Source organism: Dermacentor andersoni, chromosome 6 (assembly GCF_023375885.2).
Source record: "Dermacentor andersoni chromosome 6, qqDerAnde1_hic_scaffold, whole genome shotgun sequence".
Taxonomy (NCBI): Eukaryota; Metazoa; Arthropoda; class Arachnida; order Ixodida; family Ixodidae; genus Dermacentor; species Dermacentor andersoni.
The window spans coordinates 29,265,001-29,277,664 of record NC_092819.1 but is presented as its reverse complement, the minus strand read 5'-3'; the positions used below and the strand labels follow the sequence as shown (position 1 = coordinate 29,277,664).

Here is a 12,664-nt window from a genome sequence, read left to right as displayed (position 1 = left end):
CTGCTGCTGCTGCTGCTGCTGCTGCTACAAGAGATTCACCGATTTATTGAGACAGATTACGGGAGTCCGATCGTACTGTCTCTCGCAAACGGCAGGCGTTCCGGCACTCGTTCTCGCGATGTATTATTGAGCGGACCAAGGCGCCGGCCTGCACACGCCGTCGAAGCTTGGCCGCCAGGAAGCGCTCGCGACGCGCCGAAATCGCCGATCGCCGACCGCGACGCCGGCGACGCCAGCGCGATGGGCGGCGCTGCGCTAGGCTCGGTCGCCCGCTCGCTCTTGCTCGCCAGCGCCGCCGGCGCGTTGACAGTCGCCGGCACGGAGGCCGCTGGTCCGAGTGTGTGTGTGCCGCTGCAGCGAGCGCGGCGCGCCTCGCCACGACGCACGCCCCATGTCGGCAAGGTGAGCGCCGCCCGGCATCTCTACCCTTTCTCTCTTTTTCCCGTTATCCCCACTTTTCCCGCGCTTTCCAGCGCGACACGCCTCGACTGCACGTGCAATGCCTTATACTCGTCGCCGGGTGCGGGGGCGGGGGGACACTGATCCTTGAAACATCGCGCACAGAGACGTGATCGAAGGTCCACAACTAGAAGAAGAGAAGGATATAAGTTCTGCATGCGTCTTCGCTTCACACGGGAGGGGTAACGACAACAGAACGAGGCATCTAGCTCGCTCGCACTGTCGACCGTCTTCGGTGTCAGCTGACAAGCTCACGCCGGTGCTTCTGCATTTCTGGTGTACAGCAGCAAAGCGGCACCGGTTGATTGAAAAGCAAGCAGATTGAGTCGTGTGCAACGTGCGGACGTTTTCGTGCTTAGTCGACCGTTTACGTCGTCTGCGGGACCCTGCTGGTCAGACGGCGTTGCGGACGCAAAGGACAGCGCTCGCGCGCCAGGCGCCCGTCCCCGCGTTCCTCTTCGCTGAACGGCGCATCGCGTGTTATCGTCGCGTGCATCACTCGCGTCGCTGTCGCTCGACGCGCTCGATCGCACGTCGCTCAAAGACGGCACGCGCGCGGTAGCCCCCCCCCCCGGGCGGTAGACTCCAGTGGGATGAGATGCAGGTATATTGCGAACGAGCTGTAGCGCCGGCCCGCCACGCGTCACGTGGTCCCGAAAGGAGAGCGGCTAATTAGCGTATCTGCCTCTGGCATGATGGAAAGCACGTGCTGCCGCATGCGCGAAAGAGGGGTGCCGGCGTCTGCCGATGCCCTGCGCTACACAAGAGCCGTTCGCCTTGCGGTTTCTCTTTCTTTCGCGTGTCGGCTGCATACGATAAACGAAGCTAACTTTCGCCGAGTTGAAGGCATTCAACGGGTGTGTGTTGGACACCCGCGACAACTTAATGAGCGCATGTGCGCACCGCGTGCGGCATTCAACGACGCCGACGGCTTAGTTTTCGCAACAAATACAGCCGCTTTTGAAGCTAAACGCTGCCTGCGCTTTCAATTTCTTCGCTGAAGTGCAGAGGTTTCTGCGGTCAGGGGGAGTTGTGCTTGCGCATTAATTGAAGTAATATTCTGGCTGGCACAAACAGCACTGGCTTCTGAAACGAGCCGAGTTGAAGCTCTCGCAAAGCGGCGAGAGAGCGTTAGTGGGGGAGACCTTCGCACGCGCTATAGCTTGTTTCTGTGACCGCAATCGTGGAAAATGAGCCCAATTTGCTTCGGCAAATTACGCACTTGGAAACTGGGATGCACTTCAGTGAGGTTTCTTGACTGTAATATGTGCTACCGTTTTGATCCCGGCAGAAAAAGAAAAGAAGGAAAACGAGAAAAGGGAAGAAGGAAAAGTGTGGGGCTGATTGTATGGTCAAGGACTGGTACATTTCGTAGCGCCAGGGCTGAGTGAAGGTCGGAAGCTGTGACGTGATCGCCTGACTATGTCGCTTACCGCTGTCATTGAAGTGTTCACGTTCTATAATAAAGCATACGGTACGGTAAATCGTAGTTTTTTCGCTTTCATTTTAATCATTGCAAGATGTCTTCGCTGCTGTGGGACTTCAGGAACAACGTGCACGCATTTCTTGCCTAAGCGTGATGAGGGTATCGTATACCGTGACCGATTTGGATCTATTGAAAACAAGCGCACGGGATTAAATGGCGTGAGGAAACAAGTGAAATCCGCTGGCACAACAGGAACGTTTCCCTCATGCGGAATGCGCGTATAGCCTTGTACACGCTCTTAGGTCTCGAACAAAAAGCGTATGTTGTAGCTGCTGTCGTTTTCATTGGAACAAATCGGCGTCGAGAGTGAACGTACTGTGGAAGGAATGAACAAGAATAACGAAAACGTGCCCTTTATTTTCTTTCTGAACCTGTCTAATGCTAGCCGCATAGATCGCCGGAAAAGTTTTCATGGGCAAAAGCATTTCTGGTGCCCCATATTCCGCGGGCATAGTGTGTGATCTATCGGGATTTACGACCCAAACCTTCAGCGTAGATTGCTCCTAAATCTGTGTAGTGGAAGAATTCGGGTTCAACTTCGTTCGCTTTTGTCTTGTTATTCACCGATCGCTGTGGAAATTTTTGACGTACGCGATAGTCTCGTCTACTGCCTTTCTTCCCTTTTTACTGCAAAAATATAAAAGTAAGCTAATAAATAAATAGTAAAGAAATGAATAAATGAATTATTACACTACAGCTAACCATAATAAGGACGAGAATGCTGCAACGGAAACTCCATTCGGTATATCACGTTTATCTACGCCACTAATCGAATGATCTATATTCTTTGTAGTCTTCATCCATCGGTGTAACAGTCCTCCGCGTGCTAATATGGGTCGCAGGTGGGGAGGGTATAGAACTTGGACTGAACCAAAAACCGGAAACCGAAATTAAAACGGTATTTTTTCTCAAACAGCAACTTCTTCGGTATTTCTTCGATATATGCTTCCGCAGCGGGATCTTTCAATTCAAGTTTTCTTTGCCTACTATCCCAGGTAGTTGAATATGTTTTATTTATAATAGACGGGTATGACCTGCCCTCTTGGTGGTGACACTCTTGCTAGGTTATGACGGGTACGGTCGTGATGATGTTGGGAGAAATGCCAGAGGATGGGAGTTACCGTGGGGCAAATCAAAATTGCGCGGGCAACGACGTCTTGCAGAATGATTTCCCCACAACAGTTGACAATCCCCTTTCTGTGTTGTGGCTACCCTGTTGACCTTTTCCATAGCCAAAACTTGCGGGACGGTGGGCTCCGGGTAGACTGCGGGTAATCTGGCTGCTGGGTATAGGCCGTACGCTCCTATGTGAGGTAAAAGACGTCGGCTCACTTTCCTATGTTGCACCTAAAACAGTGATCTGTAGATGTGTATGCTCCGCTATGACAAGAAGTCTTCCATTCAGTAAAAAGGTGCCGGCTTCACGGGTGTCAGAGCCGTGCCCTTCCAAACTTTCCTTAACAAACTTAACTCCGTGTTCCTGGCGAATAAGATCCGTGGGCGGAATTCACAAAGCGCTTTATTCGAAAGTACTCGTAAGTAATTTCGTACGTAAGTACCATTGGCCGGCAGCCTTCGCTAATATGTCCAGAATAAGGGTTGGCCGAAATTTTCTCTTACCCAATATTACAGCCTAAGAGCTTTTCGTGAATATGGGTTCAGGGCTTGTACTCGCAAAAACTCTTTGTTAGCGCAAATTAATGAGAGGCACTTAAGCAAGAAAGCTTTACTGTATCCTGGCCGGACATTGTTATAACTAAGCGAGCCATCACGGCTCCGTCAGAATCTTTATTCAGCGCCGGCTTAGATTCGACGCTGAGAATGGGCCATTCGGACAAGAGCTGCGGTGACAGCTAGTCGCGCCCTTCTGTCTATCCTGATCTTCACTTTTCATGCCCCTCCTTTCACTCCTGTTTTCCTTCCCTCTGCAAACAAGAGTAGAAGTTAGAGGACTATCTGCATTTACTCATTAAATTCTGCTCTCCGTCTCTCTGTCTCTCTAACTAAAGCTTCGTTTCAGATTGGTTCCAGCATTGGCGTTCGATCTGCACAATTTTTTTTGTAAGTGCTAACTACGTGCAGCCTGAAAAACACGCGTTGTCTTTCTGTGAAGCTTAGCAGCAGTTTTGAGCTTTTTTAGAAAGTTTATGCTGTTTTCCTGTAATATTTCTTCAGTTATGCGAACCAGTTCGAACCGGTTTGAACGGTTATTCTTTCGCTCCGGATTGAACCAGAACTGAACCGTTCTCGCTTAACCGAAACCAAAACCAGAAAGAAAAAAAAAGTCTCGGTTCGACACTCTGGTTGTATGTTTACACACACAGATCGGGTCAAGTCCACTCCCCAATGCAAAGCTTAAGTGCGAAACATGGTAACCACACACGACCACTTATAAGAAACGCTGATTTCTTGGACTTCTTCAGCGTTCGTTTATGTCAAAGCACATCAGTGCTTTTTCATTCTACCTGCATCAGATCGTACGCGGCCATCATCGTTTTTCTAGGGCCTTTCTCCTTCTTTATTCCATTCCCTGCAGAGTAGCATGTAGGCGAAAATACCCTGGCTAATCACTCTGCTTTTTTTGTTCACTAAAGAGCTTTATCTCTCTTCTCTCTCTAAAATCCAACCGGACATTTAGTAACCGGCATAGCCTATTGAGCCACTGCGGCGGATTGCGATGGCGTCGTAAGACGAGGACAAGCTGAGACAACCGTCTCGATTCTTATTCTGTGAAGTTGCTGATGCAGAAGCACGCTGCTATCTGCGGACAAGGAAGAAAAGAGGAACAAAGCATTTCCCGGACGTCGTGGCGGACGCTGCGACGGTTGTGCAATTCTTTCACATGCGCGCGACGTTTGGTCGATGACATTCGGGCCCTTTTGCAAGAGATCTGAAAAACGAGAGCAAGAACCGAGGAAAACAACAAAGCCAAGTCGAACAGTGAAGAGAATCGGAGCGAGGGGGGGGGGGGGGGACGGAAAACTCTCCCTAGCAGAGTTGGAAGCACGTGAATAAAGAAGAAAAAATGCATCATTTCATTTTTAAGCTCACACGAAAGTCGAGGTGGATGCGACCGAAACGCAGGCCCTTTATTTATTATTTATTTATTCACACATGACGCGCTGCGCCATCAAGGCATTATTGCGGTGATTAAATTGCGATTTGATACGATATGAGACAGCTTGATATGCAATCTGATCCGTTCTTCAAAGCGATCCCACCAAGTTTTTATCATCGCCTTTACACTTAGAAAGCAGTCGCATTTCCCCGGCGCACGCTGGATTTGTTCAAATGCGTTAAGATGCACACCACAAAACAGATCCCATAAAAGGCAGGCATAGTTCAACGCTTGTAAAAATTGTGCTTTGTATCCTCCTTGTTTTACGTCATGTGCGCACATGTATTAAACTTCATTGCTAGAAACCAAGAGCACCTATAGCGCTCATCACCTTATGTTATTGACATATTTCTTATTAAGAAACAGTAAATTTTCATGCAAGAAAGCACATTCCCTCTGTAGATGACCGCTTCCTGTAGCGCGACCTTCGCGTTTTACTCATGTAAGTAGCTGTTCTTCACAACAGGCAGCTAGGGCACCGATGACGAGCGTTAGCTACAGCTATATAACACGAAGTATGAAAATGAACTATCAGACCGAGAAACCATCTTTCCAAGGTTCGCGAGCTTGTTGCTTAGTAAAGCATCATAACAGGAACATTGAGCTCATGTGCAACATTGATTTACCTATTGAAATATAGGGAAAACAAAGAAATGATTTTACCAGGAAACCGCTAGACTGACTTGATTGAAATCCGTTGCATTTGAAGGAGAACGTTAAAAGTTAGAAAGTGCCGAAATCTAGAAAAGTTAAAAATAGTAGTGGCCCGAAAACTACATATACGGACGTCTACGCCAAAAACAGCTGTCACAGCAGTTCTCTAAACTCTATCTGTTAGACCATCTCGAGCGGACGATTCTTTATATGAATTTACTGCTTGAATGAAGTATTACTGTGTTCACATGTGTTCTGCAAAAGCCTTACTCACAATTTCGGAGCATAACTAAAATCAGTATTCACATAATACAACCGTTTTATCCGCTTTATATTTATTAATTATTAGGTGCAGTTTATAGAATTATATATAAATTGATAGTTTATATAACAGAGTTGTAAACTTGATACTGGTTTCCTGAAATTATACAGTTTCAATAATTTTTTTTTCTTAAAAAGAAATGTCATACCGTAGTTTGAAAATCCACATGCTAGAGTTAGTAGATTTTAACTTTCTCTTTTATATGCAACAAGCCTCATCAAAATTGTTGCGGTGATTGTCGAGAAAAACAATTTCTCCGTTCTTGTGTATGTATTTAGAGAGGAGGTTAATTCCGGTCTAGAGTTTCCTCTTAACAGCGAAAGCGTTATATTTCCAGAGCGAATCGGCGTTTGTGTGTCGGAACCTTAATTGGCCGCCACTAATTGGTAATTTAAGGAAATCTACACGCCGTCGATGCAGAACCTTCGATGTCGGAAACAGGTGCGCGAGCTATTTCTAACACGGACGACGACATCTTCTTTGCGGTACTGCAAGATGTCTTGTGCACTGGCCGCACGTGCATATTCCTTTTTCGGCTATCAGGCCAGCACCTATAGCATGCGATCCGGCATGTCTGTGGTGTAGTGACGTGGTCATGAGCTGGGAAAATTCCCTCATAGTGTTGCCTAATTGCTCAAGAAGAGATGCACCTCAAGAAATACCGCGCTTTTTGCTCTATTTGTAATGTGCTGTCTATTTTCTGAAGTCTTCTTTTTTTTCCGTTAATGATCCTATTACCACGCGTATATTGTTTTGATCACGCTATTACATTGATCACATTACCACGCGTACATGTGCTCCAGCTTTCGCCCTGCAAGCGCGTTTTAGTTTATTGAAACAATTAACAAATGTTCGCCACATTCTGGACATCTTTCGTTGCTTCTCCATTAAAGACGTATCGCAACTGATCAGGACAGGGGACCAGTTTGGAACAAAAGCGGCCCACGGAGTCAGACAACACAGCTGCCACACTAATATTAAACTAAAAAAAAAAAAAAACATTCAATAGATTGACAGGGATAAAACGAACGATACCCTTCAAACTTGCAGTATATATATGTCGTGCGAAGTAGCCCGAAAGACACTGCGTGGCCCAGCTGGTTTTTCTCGCCGAATCGCATCGTCACCCTGCATGCATCGCTCGACGAAACGTCACTTTCGGAGCACTGGCTCCCTCTGTCGCTGTTATTCCATCGCATCGACACATTGAGCGAGTTGCCGCGGCGTCAATGTAATACGAGTTAGGGGAAGGTCCCGTGACGGTTTCCCACTCGAAACCGCTTTTCCGCTTGGCGTCTTCACGTTACGCCTCCAGCTCCCGCACCAAAGCGGACGACGTTTTCTCAGGTGTCGCTGCCACTGCTGCAGCTACCTGACGTGTGGCATTTGTTTTATTTTATCCACTGCGGCTACTGATTTTACTTGCGGCGTTATTCATGGCCACTCATCTCCAAGCGAGAGGCGCTTTCGATAGGAAAAAAAAACATGAACGCTCGCGGGACCGGCAAACGTCAAGCTGTGTGCTGCTGAGAGAAGAAGCTATAGGCTGCGACAGCAGTGGGCGACGCGACAGCCCGTTTCAATTTCCGTCTCTGCTCCTAGATCCGTATCTAACCAGATTGTGACGTGCCTCCGGCGGGGCGTTACCGTGCGCGGTGCGAAACCTTGTCGTGGTCGGAGACGACGCCGGCGACGCGAGCGCAGCGCGACCTGGCGACTGTATGTCATCGTTGACTCGCAGCTGTCGTCTCAATTTCCCTGCAGTGTTTACTTTCGTTTTGCGCGTTCTTTCTTTCTTTCTTTCTTTCTTTCTTTCTTTCTTTTATGTTTTTGCCCGCGCTTGCCCTTCTAAATTTTTCTTGTTTTGTTGTTTTGCGTACGTCCAGAAGCTAGTGCAAAAACAGTCGACCTTGCGCTTGCTGCGGCAGATTCACTCATGGTCATGCTTGTAGCGCGATATTTCGGTATATCGAATAGGAGATTATTTCTGAGGGAGTACAACTCCGAGCGCTTCATAGCAGCAAGTATTGCCAGAACGATTTTTCAATACGCCTTGTCCCCTTCAGTATGCCATGGGGTCTGCTTGAATGGCAGCTAACAGGGTAAAAAGAGAGTCACGGAGAGGCATGTTGGAGATGGACGCTGACATTTCTTAGGCTTGGCCGCTATGTTCGCAGCGATACAAACAACGGAAGACGGCGATAAAAAAAAGTACATTTGATTAAAACAGTTTTGCATGACGTGAACGGTCACCGCAGCGTAGTGTCCCTTAGCGGCTTATAAAAATTATTCAAACGATCCTGCGCGCATCGAACATGGATTGTATCATTCTTGTAGATCCACGTGCAGCTTTACTGAGCAAGACATCCGACAAATATATTTCTGTTCCCACCTTTCATTCAAAATAGCCTTTATGTTTTTTCACGCAGTCGCACTTCTTGAACTCCCTATCGATTTTAATTTGACGTACTGTTACTACGCCCATTCGCACGCGCGAGAAAGACAGTGCTTGAACGAAAGCTGGAGACATTCCGGCGACACATTCCTGCCTGCGACAGCGTATGCAGCCACGCACATGCACGCAACACACAGGCAGTCGCGCAACACGCGCCTGGCTACATATTAACACTTCCTGATGGGGGCAATTGTCCCGAATGACAATAAGAGCGCCCTTGTAAGCCACGACACGCGAACGGCACTGCTCCAAAGTCCACACGCGCTCATCGCCGCCAGAATGCGTACTAGCTGCGCGCGTTGTACCGATGCAGGTACAAAAATAGTCCTGTATACGCTGCAAAACAAACTGCACGAGCGGACGATGCGTTCCGTTTGATACTGGCGTAACGCTACGTGCAGGAAAGAGTAACATGATTGTTCAGCTCGTCCCAGCGGTGTAACACTGGCAAATAAAGCGAATGTGTAGTTTCAGCAAGGCCTGTCAGTGTGAATCTTCCTTTTCCGTTATTTTCTTTCCTTCTCAACTGTGCTCACAATAGCCGACTCTTAAAAACTATGCTGTGCGAACCCTAAACCGCCGGATCTAATTATTATTGGGTGACCTCGAATGTTGTCCAATGCGTGTTATATAGTTCACTCGGCGGGCCTACTGCCGCAATGGACGCGATGATTCTGGGACTTCAGCATAAACGCATGCGTGAGCTAAGAGGCACCTGTAATTGAAATCCCTTAAAAGTACGCCTCGGAATTATTCATTGCCGTGTGATTGTCATCCACGCGTGAGGCGTACGCAACGAAACAGAACTCGCCAACCATGGTAATGCTCGATGAAGCACTGTATATCACACCTCTCATAATTCTTATCCTTCGCGCGGCTGATATCTAGCGCATGGCCATGTTCCAATAAATAAGTAAATAAATAAATAAATGAATAAATAAATAAATTATAAGAGACTTTTATTTCTGAATAAAACGGTTGTCGCAGGAGCTGGGGCCGCCGAGTGCCATTGGAAGAGTGAAAGCAGTGACAAATATATGTTTGCAAGTATATTGCATTGAAATGCGCATTACTCAAGTGAGAAGTGCGCGCATTTCGGCGAATCACGACAAGGCACGCGCGGCTGATCTAAAAGGTGGCGGCAAATACATTCTTAAAAGTACGTAGGGTAAGCACCAAAGGCGGTGGCGCCTAACCTTCTTGCGGAAACCGTCTTTCTGTTATTGCCAAGCCTTCGTTCAAGCCGTTGAACCACTACGTACGACGCGCACTCGCCCGGAAGGAAATCGCATCACGAGACGACTGTTTGCTCACTTCATATCGCAAACAAACGCGCTCACTCAGAGAAGGTTTCGCTCGAAGCCCGATAAAGACACAATCAGATCCGTGCCATTTCGCGCTTCCCCTTTTGTACCTATAGTTGGTGGTAGTGTGTGTGTGTATGTGTGGGAGGGGAGGCGCAAGGAGGGATCTCCTAAGTGTTCACGTAGTGGAAATGTCCATTTCGTCTGCTGGTAAAGTTCTGGTTGGCTGTACTGGGGGGGGGGGGGGGCGGGGGGGGGGGAGGCGGCTCGTTAGAAGGAGACAGGCACCCCCAGCCAATCAGCACTTCAGCAGCAGACGAAATGGACATGTCCGTAAGGTGGACACTTACAGAATAACACCCCCCCCCCTCCTTTCTGTAGGTCGTATCGTCATCCCATATTCGCAAAAAATATCCTGCACTAGAATTGTTCGTAAGAGCAAACGACAGCCAATCCTTATTCTGGGTGTATTATTAGCGAAGGAAGCCAGCCAGTGACAAAGAGCACTTACGAACGAGGAGCTTTGTGAGTTGGGCCCCTTATCGTTACAGCGTCTAAGATCGCTACGAGCAAATGTGGCACTACAGTGTCTCCACGTATCGCCGGTACGAGTGTCCAGGAGAGAGAAAGGGAGAATGAAAACCAAAATCAAATTGTCTTTTTTAACTCCCCGAAATTTTGCGACGGATAATGAAGGACACAGCAGTGAGAGAAGGAGGGGGATCCTTTAATCCACATGTAGTTCTTTAACGAGCACTTAACCACATACTTCAGTGTCTCGAGCGGCCAGTCGCGCGGTAATCTTGCGTGTATTTGCGGACTTCTTTCGCGCTCAGCAAAACACTTTCATGTAGCGCGTATTGAGCAACAGAAAGCTGTATCGGGAGTTGTTCATGTCGCTCTACAATTTTCTTGCTGACGCTTTTCATCCAGTTATAATATTTGAGAAGTTGATTAATTAATTACGACAACTTATCTAATTAGGCGGAATGAAAAATATTAATTTGAGTATCTCTAAGCGACGGAAAACAACACTACCTTGGTTCTGTCAAGCTATGTGGCATTCGCATATTCTTAAGCTGCTTTGGCTCAAGTTAGCTGGGGCACGCTGTATACGTAATTGCATTACTGTGTCACAAAAGTTAGTCATCCTCGAAATTATATTGAATTAGGTGGCCTTTAATTGTGAACTTGATTGTTCAATAGTAATTTGAAACTTTGCGGTTTGGTGTATACCAGATACTACACAGCGCGGGTCCGATACGGTAAACCTCTTCGATTATTAGTAGCGTAGTCGGTTAGCGATACTCCGCACCGGCGACGTCGGCCGCCTAGTGTGAGGTCGAAAACCCTACGCTGCCTCCTTAGCCGTCGGCGCCATTTCTGCGGGCAAACTGCGACAAGAAGACCATTGTTGAGAAAAATAAGCCGACGCAATGCGTGCTAAGTGATGGAACGACTATAAAATTCGCAACAAATACCCCATGCGAAGCGCATTTAGCTGAGAGCGGGTAAACTAGTAAGCCATACACAAACGTTCGTGCCACAAACTACATGCGGAATTGACCCTTCATATTGTGACTTCGGTGGCGCATGTTGTGGGCGATGAGTGACGTTTTGTCTCACTGCCAAATCCTCTCTTGTAAAATACTTATCAGATTCTGGACAAACTTCGGGGCATTTTCGAACAGTGTCCTCGCGCCTTGACTAACACCACTCTTATTCGCACCAAGCGAATTAGCGTTATCGCCTTCCCAAGAGTTTTAAAACGAAAGCTTTACTAACCGCATCGAGCCGAGTTTCGCGGTCGCCAGCAATTCGACCTTCATTTGACCGCAGCTGCGCGGTACCCTTGGCAACGCATCACGTGACTAGCCTCGCCGAGCTCCGCCGCCGCCGCCGGCTTGGCGCATGCGCTCTCCGCAGCTGGGTTGCCACCTAACCACGTGACTCGCCGCGCATCTGGCGGAGAGGAGCGCCGCGCTCGCCTAGTCAGCGCTAGCTTGGCCATGGATGAGAGCGAGGCCGGGCCGTCTTCCCTGAGCGTTCCGTGGGAGCGGTAGGCTTTAAGCCGTCGTCTCCAAGCGGCGCCTGACCATTTCGCGGATATCGCGCGGCGAGCTCTTCAGTGGAGGGGGTGCGGAATGGACAGGTGTCGCACCGTCGAGATCAATCTAGCGACCGTATTCGCGCCCTGTCCGTTTGTGCTTTGACGATGCGCATGTTCGCGGCGTCTCTTTGCATGTCTAGCACTTGCGCTTTCCCTGTGGCACAGCAGGCGTCGCACCGTCGATCGATGCGTGTCTACCCAAGCCTAATCACAGTCATGTCTAGATACCGACTAAGGCACAGCCATCATACCTGGCTTAACGATGATTGTATACCTAAGTATAGTACTTACAGCTAAACGAAAGGTTAACCAAGTGACACCGAGATTTAAATAGGCTAAACCAAGCTTTCGCTTTGCATATTTAGGGTTAGCTAAGCTTAGCTTAGCTTAGTAAATTTTTTTTTAAAGAAGCCTTTGGAATCACGCCCTCCGAGATGCCGCGCGCGCAGCAACGCTTGCGAGCCTGATCTCCGAGGCCATGGTGAGACGAGGTGAGCTCGACCGTGAGACGGGCTTACTAGTTTTGTCTCTGTCCCCTGACCTTTGCTGCAAACGTTTACAATGAGGCAAGTTCGAATGTCATCGGTTGCGACGCGCCGAAGGCAGCGTCGAGACAATAAGAAAGACCGAATGTAGGGGGCTATCGAGGAACGACGCGCGGAACAAAAGGGACGCGTCCTTCTCCAGGGCCGACTCGCAGACAGCTGACTGACGGGATGCTTTGTTGCCGCCCCCCTCTCAACCGTTTGCTTCTCA

General features: G+C 48.4%; 1 protein-coding gene across 1 annotated transcript in view; it reads left to right on the top strand.

Annotated features, from left to right (window-relative positions):
• Window positions 1–315: 315 nt before the first annotated feature.
• The window catches only part of LOC126521455 (metabotropic glutamate receptor-like), a 285,492-nt gene continuing 273,143 nt past the window's right edge, over window positions 316–12,664 (top strand). Inside the window, exon 1 of the mRNA XM_050170157.3 lies at window positions 316–402. The gene's annotated coding sequence lies outside the window, so the exon portion shown is untranslated. The remainder of the gene's footprint in view (window positions 403–12,664) is intronic.